Source organism: Peromyscus leucopus, chromosome 6 (assembly GCF_004664715.2).
Source record: "Peromyscus leucopus breed LL Stock chromosome 6, UCI_PerLeu_2.1, whole genome shotgun sequence".
Lineage (NCBI taxonomy): Eukaryota > Metazoa > Chordata > Mammalia > Rodentia > Cricetidae > Peromyscus > Peromyscus leucopus.
In genome coordinates, this window is record NC_051068.1 from 70,533,649 (window position 1) to 70,548,301 (window position 14,653).

A 14,653-nucleotide genomic window follows, 5' to 3' on the forward strand; every position below is an offset into this window, starting at 1 on the left:
TACTGTATAACTTCTGCCGGCTGTGCTAAGTCCGCGGCGAAGGTGTCACCAGGGAGTCATTGTTATGCAAGTCAAGACCGTCCAGAAAAGGACGTGTTCACGTCAGGAGTGAAGGAACCAGGGGAATGCACAGCTGGGCGGGGCTGGTTTGTCGGAAGCGCTGTTCATTCCCCTCGGGTCGGCCCAGCAGGACTGAGTGGAGTAACTAGAATGTCAGCCCTCTTCGCAAATATTTTCATCCTTCTCACCTTTCGAGAACTACTCCGCCCGTTTCTGTTTCTTCCCCCCAAAGGGCTGGCGCCAACTGATGCGACCCGCAAGTCTTTGCAGAGTCCACGCCGAGCTCCCAGCTCCGGCTCGACACCGCTGCAGCCCCGGGGGCGCGGAGGCGCGAGCCAAGAACGCGCGGGGTCACGCGCCGGGCAAGCGCCAAACTGGCCGCAGCCCCAGCGCGGCTCTGAGGGCGGGGCCGCTGCGGGGCGGGGCGGGGCGGGGCGGGACGGGGCGGGGCCGGCCGCGCCGGGCGGGCGGGCGGGCGGGAGGAGGCCCGGGGGCGGCTAGGGTGTCACCGCCAACCCGCTCCGGCCGGAAACGGGCGCTTGTTTCCGGCCGGACGGCCGAAAGCCACCGATCCTGAACGAGCCGCTGGAGTCGGAGTGGCGGCGACCCGGTGTGGAGCCGGCGGAAAGCCACTGGGGAGAGGCCAGCTTCGGTCCGTCCCGGCTTGGCTCCAGCTCCAGTTCCGGTGGGGAGCAACAGTCGCGGTCGCGGTGTCCGCCTCCGCCTCCATCGTCGTCGGGGGAGGGGCCGCTCGGACCCCGGGGTCACTGCCGAGGAATGAGGAGGAGAGGCGGCCGGGCCCCGCGCTCCGCCCCGGCCTAGAGCCTTGCCCTGAGAGTCGCGAGGGTAACGGAGCCCCCCAGCCCTGGCACCCCTCCCCGTCTCCCCCCGCCCCTCCCGCCTCTCCAGCGCCCCAAACTCTGTGCCTCCGAGCTCCAGTGCTCCCTCTTTCTGACCGGACTTCACCTGAAGCCATCTCCCTTGAGCGCCCGCTCCCCGCCTCGCCGCTCCTCGCTTTGGTCCCCACCTTCCCCTTCACGCCAGCCCTTCACCTGCGCCCTGCGCTCCCAGCCCTGCCCGGCCGGCCGTTCCTGCCCTCTCCCGGGCTGTGCTGGGCAGTTGGGACGGTCCCCTCTTGTCAGCCAGACTTCGGGGGAGGGATGGCGGAGCTTCAGGGTGGTCAGGATGCAGCCGCCGGCCCCCTCACCCCAGGAGGATAAAGTTCTTTTAAAGTTACTATCAAAGTGCAATGGAAAGACAAGTTTGTTCTCCTTAGCGATAGCCAAACCGAGGTGTGTCCAGTAATGGAGGAGTGGAGGGGGGGGGGGGGGGGAGAGGAGAGAGAGAGAGAGGCAGAGGCTGTGTGTGAGTGTAGGTGTAGAAATTCTAGGGCAGGCGTATGGACTTTAGAAAAAAAGAAAAGTTGCTCTGAGCCGATGGAAACTTTAGAAGCTGATGATGAGTAAGCCGGGGGCTGCGTGATCTCACTCTTCTCATAATTACTAGGTTAACGGTGTGGCTCCTGTCGAGATGGAATGGGATTTGTTTACTGGGCCGGCGTATTTTTAGCCTGTCGGCTCACAAGGACCAGCCCTCAGAGTCTGTCTTTCCTCTCTGGTGATAGAGTGTCCATCTAACCTAGGTGTCTTTTCTGGGCACAAGGCGCATGTAAAAATGGGGAAGTTGAAAGAATCGGACTGGTGAAATTTGAACTAAGAGATTTACCTCCCCCTCCCCCCCCAAAAAAAAAATCAAAAAACTTCTTAGAGAATTCTTAGGGAATTTTCATGACTGCAAAGCCAAGAAAGAGCTAAGGACTTTGACTTTTGCTTCCCTTATCTTTTTGCGAGTACTACAGACGATGTTTTATTTAGGAAACTAAAAGCCGGTAATTTGTCGGTCTTTGGCTTTTCCCACTATATATTTAGGAAGTCTTTCAGGAGGCTGGATCCCTTTGTCTCTCAAAACCTGTTTCAGAGGTGGAAGAGCTGAGTAAGAAGCAGTAGTGGTGCTAAGATGAATCTAAAAGACTAACTGATTTCTATTTTAATTTTTCTCTATTGTATAACTAAAATGACACTTAGAAAATGTGTTTCTTAGTCAATGAGATTCTGTTCCTGAAGGGATGGAGAAGTCTGCCAGAGAGAATCAGACTTGTAGTTATACGTTGGCCGTACATAGCTTATAAATGAACACATTCTAGGTAAACAATGAGGAATTAATTATGTTCTTTGCCCTCATTGTTTTCAAGCAGGTCTTTTAAGTTTACTAACCTGCTGTGCTAGTCTATTGATATTTTGAAGGCTGTACAGAACTGTACGATAAAAGAAATTGGCTGTTCCTCATGTGCAGAGCTGAATAGCAGCCTGTTCTACCTTGACTAGTGAACTGGCATCTTCAGAGCGCCTTCTAACACAGGCCACTTTCTGTGTACTTAGAGATTGAACATGAACACAAATATTAGCTCATGCTACGAATAATTGAGAAGGTAAATATGCTGAAAACATAAGTTCCAAAACCAAAATAGATTTTTTCGATTTTCCCTCTCATTTAGGATTATCAGTACCTTTCTGCCAATCATTATCCATTAACGTGAATAATTTAGGATTGAATAGATGTCTGCTTTGACATTACACATTCAAGCAGGAAGTAAAGATGGAAAGTTGTTTCCAAACTACTACTGTTTTATTTATTTATTTTTGGTGGTCTGATTTGTCTTTTCCTTCCATTTAGTACCAGGGACGACTTCTGTGGAGGGAAAAGCAGTAAAACTTTGCCAAAGAAAAAAGACTGGTGTGTTGTATAAGGCAGGATGACCAGCTGGATGCTCATGTTAGATATACTGTGTGGAGTTATGTCACTAACTTGGAAATGTTCTTGAAGTAATAATTGCTCTATCTCTCTTTTTCTCTCCCCTCTCCTACCCATTAGTGGAAAAATATTTCAGTTGGAGTCTAAAATTGGATTTAAAAAAATCACATATCTCCTCTTGGAGTCTTGACTGTTAATAGTTGTTTTAATCCGTGTGGGTTGGCTGGTGCCAATAGTAGTTATGACATATGGCTAATTTCTATTTATATCTAACTTCCTTTTGTTGAACTGTATATATTACTGTACAGGGTGGGGATGGGAGAGTTTGTATAAACTTAGAAATGAGTGTAGAGCAAGCAGCCCCAAGAGCTAGCTCCACCACCGTTCTCAGTTCTTAGAAAGCTGTTTTGTTTTTTGTTTTTTTTAAATAGAAATTTGAGGTACATTGTAAGCAGCCAAGTGAGCTATGATGGAACAATTTAGTATCACAAATAAATGTTCACATTGTTATGAGAGCATTGTATTGCTTGTTAAAGTTTCTGAGCTCCCAAATGCCTCAAGTATTCTAATAGTTCTGGCTGAGACTATGGCGGGGCAGGGAGAGGGAGAGAGAGTTTGTTTGTTTGTGTGTTTGTGTGTTTGTCTAGGGAAGTATCCCTCTTATCACAAACACTTATCTCACCAAAAAGGAAAAATCAGTCCTTGGAAATGTGATCTCACTGATATGTTTCCTATGTGGAATGGTGACTGGAATCTTAGTAGCGCCTGATAGATTCAGACCATTAAAGTTCTGTGCAGGGCAGTTTCATCATGAACTCCTGAATTCAGTTGGCTTTTGAAGATAATAGAAGAGAGGACTTACAGATGCCTTGCTGAATAGTGATTGAACGCTCCTATGGCCGAAGCAGCCTCCAAGCTCCAGTGGCAGCCTTTGGGGAGCTAGAAAGATGTAAAACAGGTGTCTTCCCTTTGAGTGGGGGGGTGAGGGGTTGGGAGGTGGCACATGGGACAGGGAGGATGATGACATATACATGGGAAGAGGCTTTAGTGTTCAAACACTTTAAAATACAGGACACTGTCTAAACAGAACCAAGTTTAATGTACTATCTGACATGTGGATGGGCTGGAGAAAACTTGAAGTAATAAGGAATTAATGAGATTAAACAAGGGGAGCTTTCTGAATCAGTATGTTTTGAAACGGACTTGTGAGGTTATGGATTAGTCATATAAAACTATGGACTGTGAAATTAGATGGACTTTGGTTTTTTCTTTATGACGTGACCTTGCCCATGTCATTACATTGAAGTCAATGAAAAATGTTTTCTGTGTTAGGAATAAAAGAAAAAGATTTTTTGAGGGGCTGGGGATGCTTGCTTAGCATGCAGAGATCCCTAGATTCTGTCCCAGCACTGCACAGATTGGGTGTGCTGGTGCATATATGTAATCCCTGTACCTGCGAGGCAGAGGCAAGAGGATCACAGGTTTATGGGCACCCTTCCTTGGCTATGTAGTGAATTCCTGCCCAGCCTGGGGTACATGAAACCTAGTCTCAAACACCCAGCGAAAGCGTTTTCCGAATCAAGTATAGAATGTGCAGTGTGCAATGATGGTGTGTATGAATGACTAAATTATGTGTGAGAGTGACTGGGGAGAATGTGGGTTGGTCGAGTCATGGGGAGGAAGAGGGTGGAAGGGACTCAGAGGCCAGACTGTTGGATGTGGATAGAAGGGTCAATAGAGTCATTGTAGGTCCGCGAACAAAGGATGGATTTCATGGGAAATATTGAGCCCTTTGGTCCAGGAACTCAGGGACAAGGAGTCAGGCAGCAGCCGGTACACTGTGACTCTTCTGCCTCTTTTCTGTGCCATCCTGGCCCAGAGAGACTTAGCCAGTAGATGAAAGATTCGGTACAGGAGTTTGTGTTTGCGTACCTTGCTGTCTGAGCTCTGCTTGTCGCTGTCTCATAGTGCACCAGCCTGTGGAGAAGTCGCGAGACTATGGCGGGGTTCTGCTCAAAAACTTGTGGTAAGGATGACATTATGTTTCAGGGCATTTAGTTCTGCTAATGTAGAGAGTACCGGCATAAGAATTCAACACTCTATGAACAAATTTATTATTTTAAAAGTGCATTATTTTGCTTGGGGGTGGTGGCTCACGCCTTTAATCCCAGCACTTGGGAGGCAGAGGCAGGTGGATCTCTGTGAGTTTGAGGCCAGCCTGGTCTACAGAGCGAGTTCTGGGACAGCCAGGGCTACACAGCGAAACCCTGTCTCAAACAACAACAACAACCACCCACCCAAAAAACAAAAAGCATTATTTTTAAAGCCAGTCCTACTATTTGGGGGGTTTTACTGATGTTGAATTTACATCTCTAAGCCTATATTACCTGGTAGCGAGGAAAAGACTGTAGGAGTGATGAAGTACAACTAATTTTGCCTTAAATATTTGGCATTAGAAATCCATAAAATTAATAGTCCATTTATGGGTGATTAAAACCAGACTATACTAAGTATCTTAATGTAGGCTAATTTCAAAATCTGTGAAGGTCAAATGTGGCCTCTCAGGCTATCTCCTTCCTGCATAAGAACATTGGTAGATGATGTCTATTTTCCAGCTAGAACGAATCTTCATTTACAGTATCTGGGGTCTCACTGCATTGTTAAAGGGCACTGAAAAATTTTCTCCAGCTATCTTGAAGGAAAATTCTTTGATGAGTAATTGGAAAAGGGTGTGTGTGTGAAAGGTCTCCGCGTAAGAAAAGCACAGCTGTTCTTCAGTGGACTTAGCGCCCTCCTTCCTGCCAGCTGCCACCTTCTTGTATCATTACAAAACTATGTGTGTGTGTGATGTCAGGAGCACAGGTTAGTCCTTACCTTGAGTCGGGTGATTCCATTTCTGAGCTGGAAACAGGAGGCAGCAAAGACGGGGATTTTATCATGTACAGCTAGATTGGGGTTAATTTCAGCTGTATTGTTTAGTTATGTCTTATCCCTTTTTTCTTCTAAGAATTAGTTTGGGGTAGGAAGAATTAAGTAAACTTGCTTTTATTCAGTTCTGTGCTAAGTGCTTGAAGGACTGGGGGAGAATGACAGCTTTGTGTCCTTGAAGAGTTTTGAGTTCAGTTGCAAGTAAGACGAATAGAATGGATGTCTGTTGAGCCTGTATTTACATGCCAGGCACAATGTTTAAATTGAAAGTATATTATTAATTGCATAACCCAGGCCTTATACCATAGACACTTTAGGAGACTAGTACTCTGGTAATTATGGAAGGTACCACAGAGGAATTATAGCATTTCAAATGCTTTTAAAAAGTGCATTAGGAAAGGCAGATATAGTGACACACACCTGTAATCCCAAATCTTAGCACATGAGAGGCTGAAGATCAAAGATTGTGGGCTTCAGATCAGCTAGAGCAGCATAGCAAACCATATATATATAAAACCAGGAGGTGGTGGCGCACGCCTTTAATCCTAGCCCCTGGGAGGCAGAAGCAGGTGGATCTCTGTGACTTCTAGGATAGCCAGTGCTACACAAAGAAACCCTGCCTCAAAAAACAACAAAAAACAAAACAAAACAACCGCCACAAAAAACAAGACATCAAAGGGACCAAACAAAGTCCTGGAAACATTCAAGATGTTCTGGGGGTGTTGATTAGATTGACTTGAGTAGCAGTGAAATGAGGGTTGTTTGGGTTTATGTTAATGAGAAAAGGGAGTCTTAAAAAGCTAGGCTAACTAGGAAAAAGGGAACCTGTGAAGATTTCTTAATTAGAATAGTAATATGACAGTAAGATACAAGTTGGCTGCTTGTTTTAAATAGAAAAGTTTGCTGTCTGGAGTCTGAAGTGAGGGGCCTGAGAATAGCTTTTGAAGGTAGAGTAAGAAAAGAGTAGAAATGAGATAGTGAAGAGAGTTGAAGCTCGTGAGGACCGGGTATGGGAGACACAGGCGGGCCGTGAGTCAGATAGGACTTGTCAAGCCTGGGCTGTATGAGACTCTGACTGAAATAAGACATTACAAAGATTTCCTTAGTTATACTTTCTAAAAAGTTTGTATGTGTGTGGGAGTCCTTCATGTATGTATTTGTACCATGTGCATGCCTCTCTTGGCCAGCAGGTTAGGGTGCCAGATTCCCTAAAACTGTAGTTACAGGTGGTTATGAGCCACCTGATGTGAGTGCTGGGTCCTGAACCCTGGTCCTCTGAAAGAGCAGCAAGTGCTCTTAAATGCTTAACCATCTCTGCAGCCTCAGATTTCCTTATTGCTAAGGAAATGATACTTGATTTCAAGTGGCACATGTCCAGAGGAAGCTGTGTTGGTTGTCAGAGGTAAAGCTGGGTGGGTGGAGGCAGTGGCTAGCAGGTTTACCAGCAAAGATGCAGTGCTGTACTTGTGTGCGGATGGATGGGTTTAGAGAGAGCAGCATGGGAAAGACAAACAGTAAGCCCGAGTGTTAGCATTCTTCCTTCCGGCCCAGCCCACTTGGGTCTTCTTTCTCCTTCCCTGTTTATTTGGTTCTGTTTTCTATTGTCTGCCCCATCCAGTGTCTACTGGATGTCTCCCATCTTACAGACTGTGTCCTGTATACTGAAGGGATGGGAATGGGTCAGGAAAAGTCTTGCTCACAAGGAGCATAAGGCTCTAATTTAATGGTTCTCGGCATGGTGGGTCCCATATCAGATATTTACATCACTATTCGTAACAGTAGCAAAGTTATAAAAGGTATGCAAAAGCGAAAAGTTGCGAAGTAGCAACAGAATAATTTTATGGTTGGGGGTCACCACAACATGAACTGTATTAAAGGGTCACAGCATCAGGAAGGTTGAGAACAACTGGTCTAATGGAAAGGTAATAAATATATAGATGAAGTGTGATAAGAGCTGAGTAAACGTTATGGGGTAGAGAGTGGAAGCCCATGGGTCAGTTCTGCTGTGGGCAGACAGGATAAATGATCGACTCCCAGAGGAAAGAACATTGCCCAGGAAATGACGAGCTAAGCATGTAGCCTGCAGGAGACTCTAGCTTGAGGGAAAGTGCTTAAAGGAATGAAGCAGATCCACGGAGTGTCTAGAAATTACAGCTGGCAGACAAGATTGGGCAAGGCTGGATCATGTGGAGCTTTATCTCCTGTCAGTATGTCCATCCATCCATGCATCCATTGTTTATTGAGATGGAGTTTCATACTGAAACCTATGCAGGCCTGGAATTTAACTGTGTAGCTCAGGCTGGTCTTGAACTTACAGCTGTTCTTCTGCCAGCCTCATAAGTGCTCCTGAGTACAGATGTGAAGGTCATGCCTGGCTTATGCTTATTTTGTGGTGCTGAGAGTTGAACTCAGTGTCTCATGCATGCTAGGGTATGTGCTTTACCACTGGAGTGCTTTATCTGGTAGCTCAGTAAACGATGAGGTAATAAGGATTATAAGCATATGGCGATATGTCTCAAATCCAAGACCAGTTATTTCAGTGGTGTATAAAGTGTATTCGAGATGAACAAGACTGAAGGCCTTTTAGTAATTTCCTGTTTAACTAGAGCACATTTGTTGATGGACTTTATGGAGTCAGAGAATTGGAAGGATTATGTTTTCTTACTGATTTTCAGATTGAATACCTGAGGATTTAATCAGAGTCACAGAGTGTTTTTTTTTTTTTTTTTGATGATGGCTCAGTCTAGAATTCAGTCTTCAGTGGCTGGCCTTTGGCAGGTGGTTAATAAATGTGAGGTCACCACACTGTTCTCTCTGTCCTGTGTCAGTGTTTGTTTCCCCTACCTTGTGTTGTGCTGAAAGACAAAGGCTTATCACCCCATCCACTGTCCTTTCTAACCAAGTGAGCAGTGGTGTTTCCCAAGGCCTGACTCAGAAGATCTTGCTTTGAAAGTACCACTGAGGAGGGACAAAAGTCGAATTAGGTGCCCAGGAGGCGGGTGAACAGTGTGTTGGGATTATAGCTGTAGTGGTTGGATGTAGAAGGTCAAGGTTTTCCTGAGGATGCAGATCTATTTTTCTTCCCCACTAAAGTCCCTTCACGTTGCTTTCGGTTAAAATTAGTTTTAAGTTGGGCCAGCAAAACTTTTGTTATTAAGAAGAGGCTGTGGCTTGGTATGGTTTCCTATTGCTGTAATCCCAGCACTTAGGGGCTGATGCAGGAGGTGGTGAGTTTGAGACTAGCTTGTACTACAGTAGTGAGACCCTGCATCACCCCCCAGCGTCCCCAGCCAGCATGGTGGCTCATCCCAGCACTTAGTAGGTAAGGTAGAAGGACTTGGGAAATTTGAGCCCGGCCCGGGCTACATAGTGAGTATCAGGACTGTTTGGATCACAGAATGAGACTTCGTTTCAAAAAACAACGACAGACAAACAAAAACCTCAAACCAAACCAACAGGCCCAGGCAATCAGGCACTACTCGGACTCGAACTTGGCTGTGGTTTGAACTGTGGAAGGAGATTGGTTTTTATAATAAGAGTTTGTGTGTGTCATGCTTTGCTGGGGAGGAACAGGATGAGATAGAGAACATCTTCCGTTTCCTGATTCCCTTGGGGAAGTTAAGACTCTGGGGAGTGTGGAAGGATGGGTACCTTCTGATGGCCTTCCTCAGATCCTGACTGACTTGCGATTTTCTTCTGTTTTCCGAGCTGTGTCAACATCTTCCCCAGAGAAGGGCTTTGGTTTGGAAGCTGTCCACTTCAGCAGAGCTGCCAATTCTTGATTCTTTCTCAAGTGGGCAAGGGTACATTTTGTTTTGTTGGTGAGTGTTGGGGGAAGGAGAAAGGAGGCACAGAGGAGCGCCTCACAGCCAGTCCTTGTCCGGCTCGCTCTGGCTGCCAGGTCCCCGGCTTTGTGTTGGGGGAGATGACTTGGCTGCACGGCATCCGAGTTATTTGGGAAGGTGGCTCTCAGTCCCTCAGCTATCTGATTGGGATGGCAGTATAAAAACTTCATTCTTGGCCAGTGTTGTCAGCCTCTGCTCCACCCTGTTCCAGACACTTCTTGTGTGTACTGTATGGAGTATTTCTGACTCTTCAGCCTAGAGTGAAACCAGTCATGCGTTCCCTTAAAACAGCGGCTCTCAACTTGTGGGTTGCAACCATTTTGGGGGTTGCCGAAGGATCCTTTCACAGGGGTCTCATATCAGATATCCTGTAGACCAGATGTTTTCATATTAGGAGCAAAATTACAGTTATGCAGTAGCAACAAAAAAATTGTATGGTTCAGGGTCACCTTTTCTATCTTGCCTCTGAGTGTTGTTATTGCATTAATGGCCCTTATTTCTGGTTTTCCTCTGTTGTGCTGGGCATCAACCTCAGGACCCCCTTTGCATGCTAGGCAAGTGCTGTGCACTGAGCTGTATTCCCCAACCCATGATTTCCCCAGTTTCCCAACTACCTAGCCCTTCCTTTTCAATTTTTGTTGTTTGTTTTGTTTTTGTTTTTTTGAGACAGGCTTTCTCTTTGTAGCCCTGGCTCTCCTGGGACTCACTATATAGGCAGCCCTCAAACTTAGCGATCCACCTGCCTCTGCCTCCTGAGTGCTGGGATTAAAGGCGTGCGCCATCACTGCCCAGCTCTTTTTCAGATTTACATGAGGAACTGTTTTAAACATTTAGAACATTGTAGGGAAAAAACCCTAACAGATAATTTTGAGCCCAAGGCTCAAATTTAAAGAATATTAGTATTTTATCTTACTTGTTTTAGATTTCATGCACTCTAAAAAATGTTTTACAAATATAGCTGAAGTCCTACCCTTCCTCTTTTCAAGAAGAGACTGTGGGCCTGATCATTTCATTTTAGATTTTATACTTTTTCCCTACATATTGCATATTCATAAACATGTTTATGTATACTGTATAAATCTTATGTAAGTATAGTCTTACTAGAAACAGACAATACGATGTTTCCAGTGGTGTCAGATTGCTTTTTCAGTTGTCTAGCTGTGGGTCTAGTTTATGCTGTCCCTTCATCTTTAAGCTACTTCCTCTCTGCACTGCTCAGGAGCCCCACCCCCGTTAAGCTTCAGTGTCTGTCTTCCACGGCATCTTTTGTTTGTCTTCATAGGAGGTGGTGCCTGTCCCGCTGCTGACCTGCACCGTTTTGCTGAACTTGTCATGTAGGATCTGTATGGTCTCGTGCTCTGGCTCGTTTGTGCCGTCAGGAGACTTCGTCTAAGCACTGTAGGTGCCGTGAAGACAGATAAATAGTCTCTTTTATGTTTGGTTTCCTTGTGGTCTTACCACAGTAAACATTTAGTAACTATTAGTCATGATTAGTAAGTAAGTGGTCAAATTAATAAAAAAGGAAAAGTATCCATTGTGTTAGTGAGCTCTTGTTTTAATTTAAAAATTTGAGATGGTCCTATAAACAGAAGGCTTACAGAGAACCAGTCTGCAGTAAAAGGGTACTTACTGAGAGGCACGTGAAGCCCACTCAGGACTGGTTTCCTGCAGGGGTGAGAGCACACTTTGGAGACTGGAGTAGAAATCGATAGGTGATATCATCGCAGTGGCAGACTCCTGGGAATTGATCCTGGTGGCTTTTGATCCTGTGTGCTCCTGTGGCCAGGCTCACCACACTAGCTATCAAATTCTGCTTTTGTCATCACAGTTTGGGCATCCTCCTCAGAGATGAGTCACACACACACACACACACACACACACACACACACACACACACACAGCCACCTCTCTGTTTACTTACTAAATACTGCTGAGGACCAGGAAATTTTGCCTCTGAAGAAAACATGATACACACAATCTTATATACATGTGTGCATGTATTTTTAACCATGTCTCCCACCTTCACCACACACTTTTACATACGTGTGTACATGTACTTTTAGCCGTGTCTCCTTCCACCTCTGGCTTCTCAACTTTTTTTTTTAGTTTTTTAAGATAGGGTCTCACTGTTTAGCTCACACTGGCCTGTCCAAGAATTCACAGTCCTGCCTCAGCCTGCCCACTGTGGGTTTACCAGAATTATTTGTTATTGTTTTTCGAGACAGGGTTTCTCTGTGTAACCCTGGCTGTCCTGGAACTGACTCTTGAGTTCGAGTCCAGCCTGGTCTACAGAATGAGTTCCAGGACAGCCAGGGCTGTTGCACAGAGAAACCCTGTCTCAAAAAACAAAACTGTGGAGGCCAGGATGTTTCAAAAGCTACAGATGATTGTTTTCAAAGCTTCAAAAGCATATTAGTTCTGCAGCATAGAGTCCTAATAAAAACATTGTTTGGGCCTCAGTGATTTGCCCTACCCCCAAGTAAGAGTTAAATATTAAGGTAACTGTATGAAATTGTTAAAAAACAGTCAAATATTGGTAATTTTATTTATTTATTTATTTATTTATTTATTTATTTATTTATTTATTTAGGTTTTTCGAGACAGGGTTTCTCTGTGTAGCTTTTGCGCCTTTCCTAGAACTCGCTTTGGAGACCAGACTAGCTTTGAACTCACAGAGATACACCTGCCTCTGCCTCCCGAGGGCTGGGATTAAAGGCGTGCGCCACCACTGCCCAGTGTGGTAATTTTATATACTTAAATCTATATGTTTAACATGAAGTTTAATTTCCTTTTGGAGTTCTGAAGAACAATATCATGAAGGTTTTGAAGTAGATAATCCCAAATCTAATTATATCTCTGAAATGTACTTCTTATTTTATTTCCACTGCTTTTCTTTACGGTCATTATTAGGTCAAATTTTGATGGAGTGTCTATTTCAGATTACATGTATGGGGTATTGAGAAGGTTGGAAGGGAATGTGTGGGGCCAGAGTGACTTCAGTTAACATCTTTAGAATTGAGATGTTAATTATTAGGGTTGCAGAGATAGTTCATTCGCTAACTTAGCTTTGGCCAAGAAGCCTGGGATGTGCCAGGTGGTGGTGGTGGTGGCAGTGGCAGTAGCACACGCCTTTAATCTCAGCACTCCGGAGGCAGAGGCAGGCGGGTCTCTGTGAGTTCAAAGCCAGCCTGGTCTACAGAGTGAGTTCTAGGACAGCCAGGACTACACAGAGAAACCCTGTCTCCAAAAACCAAACCAAAACAAAAGCCTGAGGTGAAAACCTTTGCGGTGACGGTGTGTGTGTAATTGATTGTGTTAAGTGTAGTGAGTTTACACGTCCTATAAATGACTCCCCCCCCCCACACACACCTTTTGGCTGACTCCATGCTGCCTCTCTAGCCTCCATAAGGACATCGGTGTTGGAGAAGATTGCCTGTAGTCAGGTGGAGACGTGGGGAGGGAAGAGGGAAGGAGCTCCAGCCCTGGACTGTCTACTACCCTGTGGAGGTCGGGGAGGAAGATGCTGAGGTCAGGAGAGAGCAGAGCAGCAGAGGTTAGCAGGTATTCCAGAGTAGCACCGAGGACCGGAGCAGAGCGTCCTTCCTAACTCTTCCAAACCTGGTACAGGCTCTGTGAAAACCTTGAAATTTAGCTCTCTCCAGGCTCTATAGTTACAGTTAATTGGATAACATGTAAAATGTAGCTGAAAAGATCAACTTTGTGTTCTGCAGGAGGGTTGTTGTATTTATTTTGTTGTTGTTGTTTTGTCAAGGTTATTTTAAATGGGTTAATACTTTTGTGCCTTTAAAAATATTTATTTATTTAGTGTGCATTGGTGTTTTGCTTGCATGCATGTCTTTGAGAAGGTGTCACATCCCCTGGAACGGGAGTTACAGACAGTTGTGAGCTGCCTTGTGGTCACTGGAAATTGAACCCGGGCCCTCTGAAGAGCAGCCAGCACTCCTGACCACTGAATCATCTCTTCAGCCCCGCTTTGTGCCTTTTGAATCATTAGCAGCTAAGAGCGAAGGAAAAGGAGCTTTCTTCTGTGAGACAGTAATGTTAGTGGAGCTTGTTGTTATGTGGAGCCGGTCTACTTGGAGGCTGAGGAACAGCCGTGGGGAAAGTGTCATGTGGACAACCCCACGCACGGTTCAGGCAGCAGGTCTGTGTCTGCTGGTAAAGCCCCTGTGAGCCTTTGCTTCTGTTTCCTTTGAACTTGGAAGAGCTCACCTGTCTGTAAGCTCATTCCTCTTGATTTCCCATCACTTACTAGGGGACAAGTCTCTGATGTCCCTAACTCTTGGTTACTGTTGTTTACTGACCAGAGGTAGAGGCTTCCCATTACTCTTGTCAGAATTCTGAAAATAGATTTGAAAACGAGACCTAAGTGTTGCCATATCCTAGCTTCTTTCACACCATCTTTGTAAGTTTTTATGATATTCTTGTTCATGATGAAAATTAAGATTGTGTAAGTTTCCTTCAGTGTTTGATGACTGGTGAAGACCATGCTCTCCGTGTCCTGAGCACTGTGTGCACTAGGCTCTGGAAGATGATGCTCTCTGTGTCCTGAGCACTGTGTGCACTAGGCTCTGGAAGATGATGCTCTCTGTGTCCTGAGCACTGTGCGCACTAGGCTCTGGAAAATGATGCTCTCTGTGTCCTGAGCACTGTGTGCACTAGGCTCTGGGCAGATGATGCTCTCTGTGTCCTGAGCACTGTGTGCACTAGGCTCTGGAAGATGATGCTTTCTGTGTCCTGAGCACTGTGTGCACTAAGCTCTGGAAGATGATGCTCTCTGTGTCCTGAGCACTGTGTGCACTAGGCTCTGGAAGATGATGCTCTCCATGTCCTGAGCACTGTGTGCACTAGGCTCTGGGCAGATGCACCAAAGTGATGCTAAGAAGGTGTTGTCCAATAAATAAGCAAGAGTAAGAAGATAGGTCCTGTGGGAATCCACATTCTGGGTTAAATAGGACTTGGTTACACACACACACACACACACACAC

General features: G+C 45.6%; 1 protein-coding gene across 3 annotated transcripts in view; it reads left to right on the forward strand.

Annotated features, from left to right (window-relative positions):
* Window positions 1–547: 547 nt before the first annotated feature.
* Window positions 548–14,653, forward strand: part of Otud7b (OTU deubiquitinase 7B) — a 61,685-nt gene continuing 47,579 nt past the window's right edge. Inside the window, exon 1 of one of the 3 annotated variants that reach the window (XM_028856287.2) lies at window positions 548–906. The gene's annotated coding sequence lies outside the window, so the exon portion shown is untranslated. Of the gene's footprint in view, window positions 907–3,876; window positions 4,898–14,653 lie in introns of those variants that run through there. The other 2 variants (XM_028856289.2, XM_028856288.2) reach the window with 2 other exon arrangements.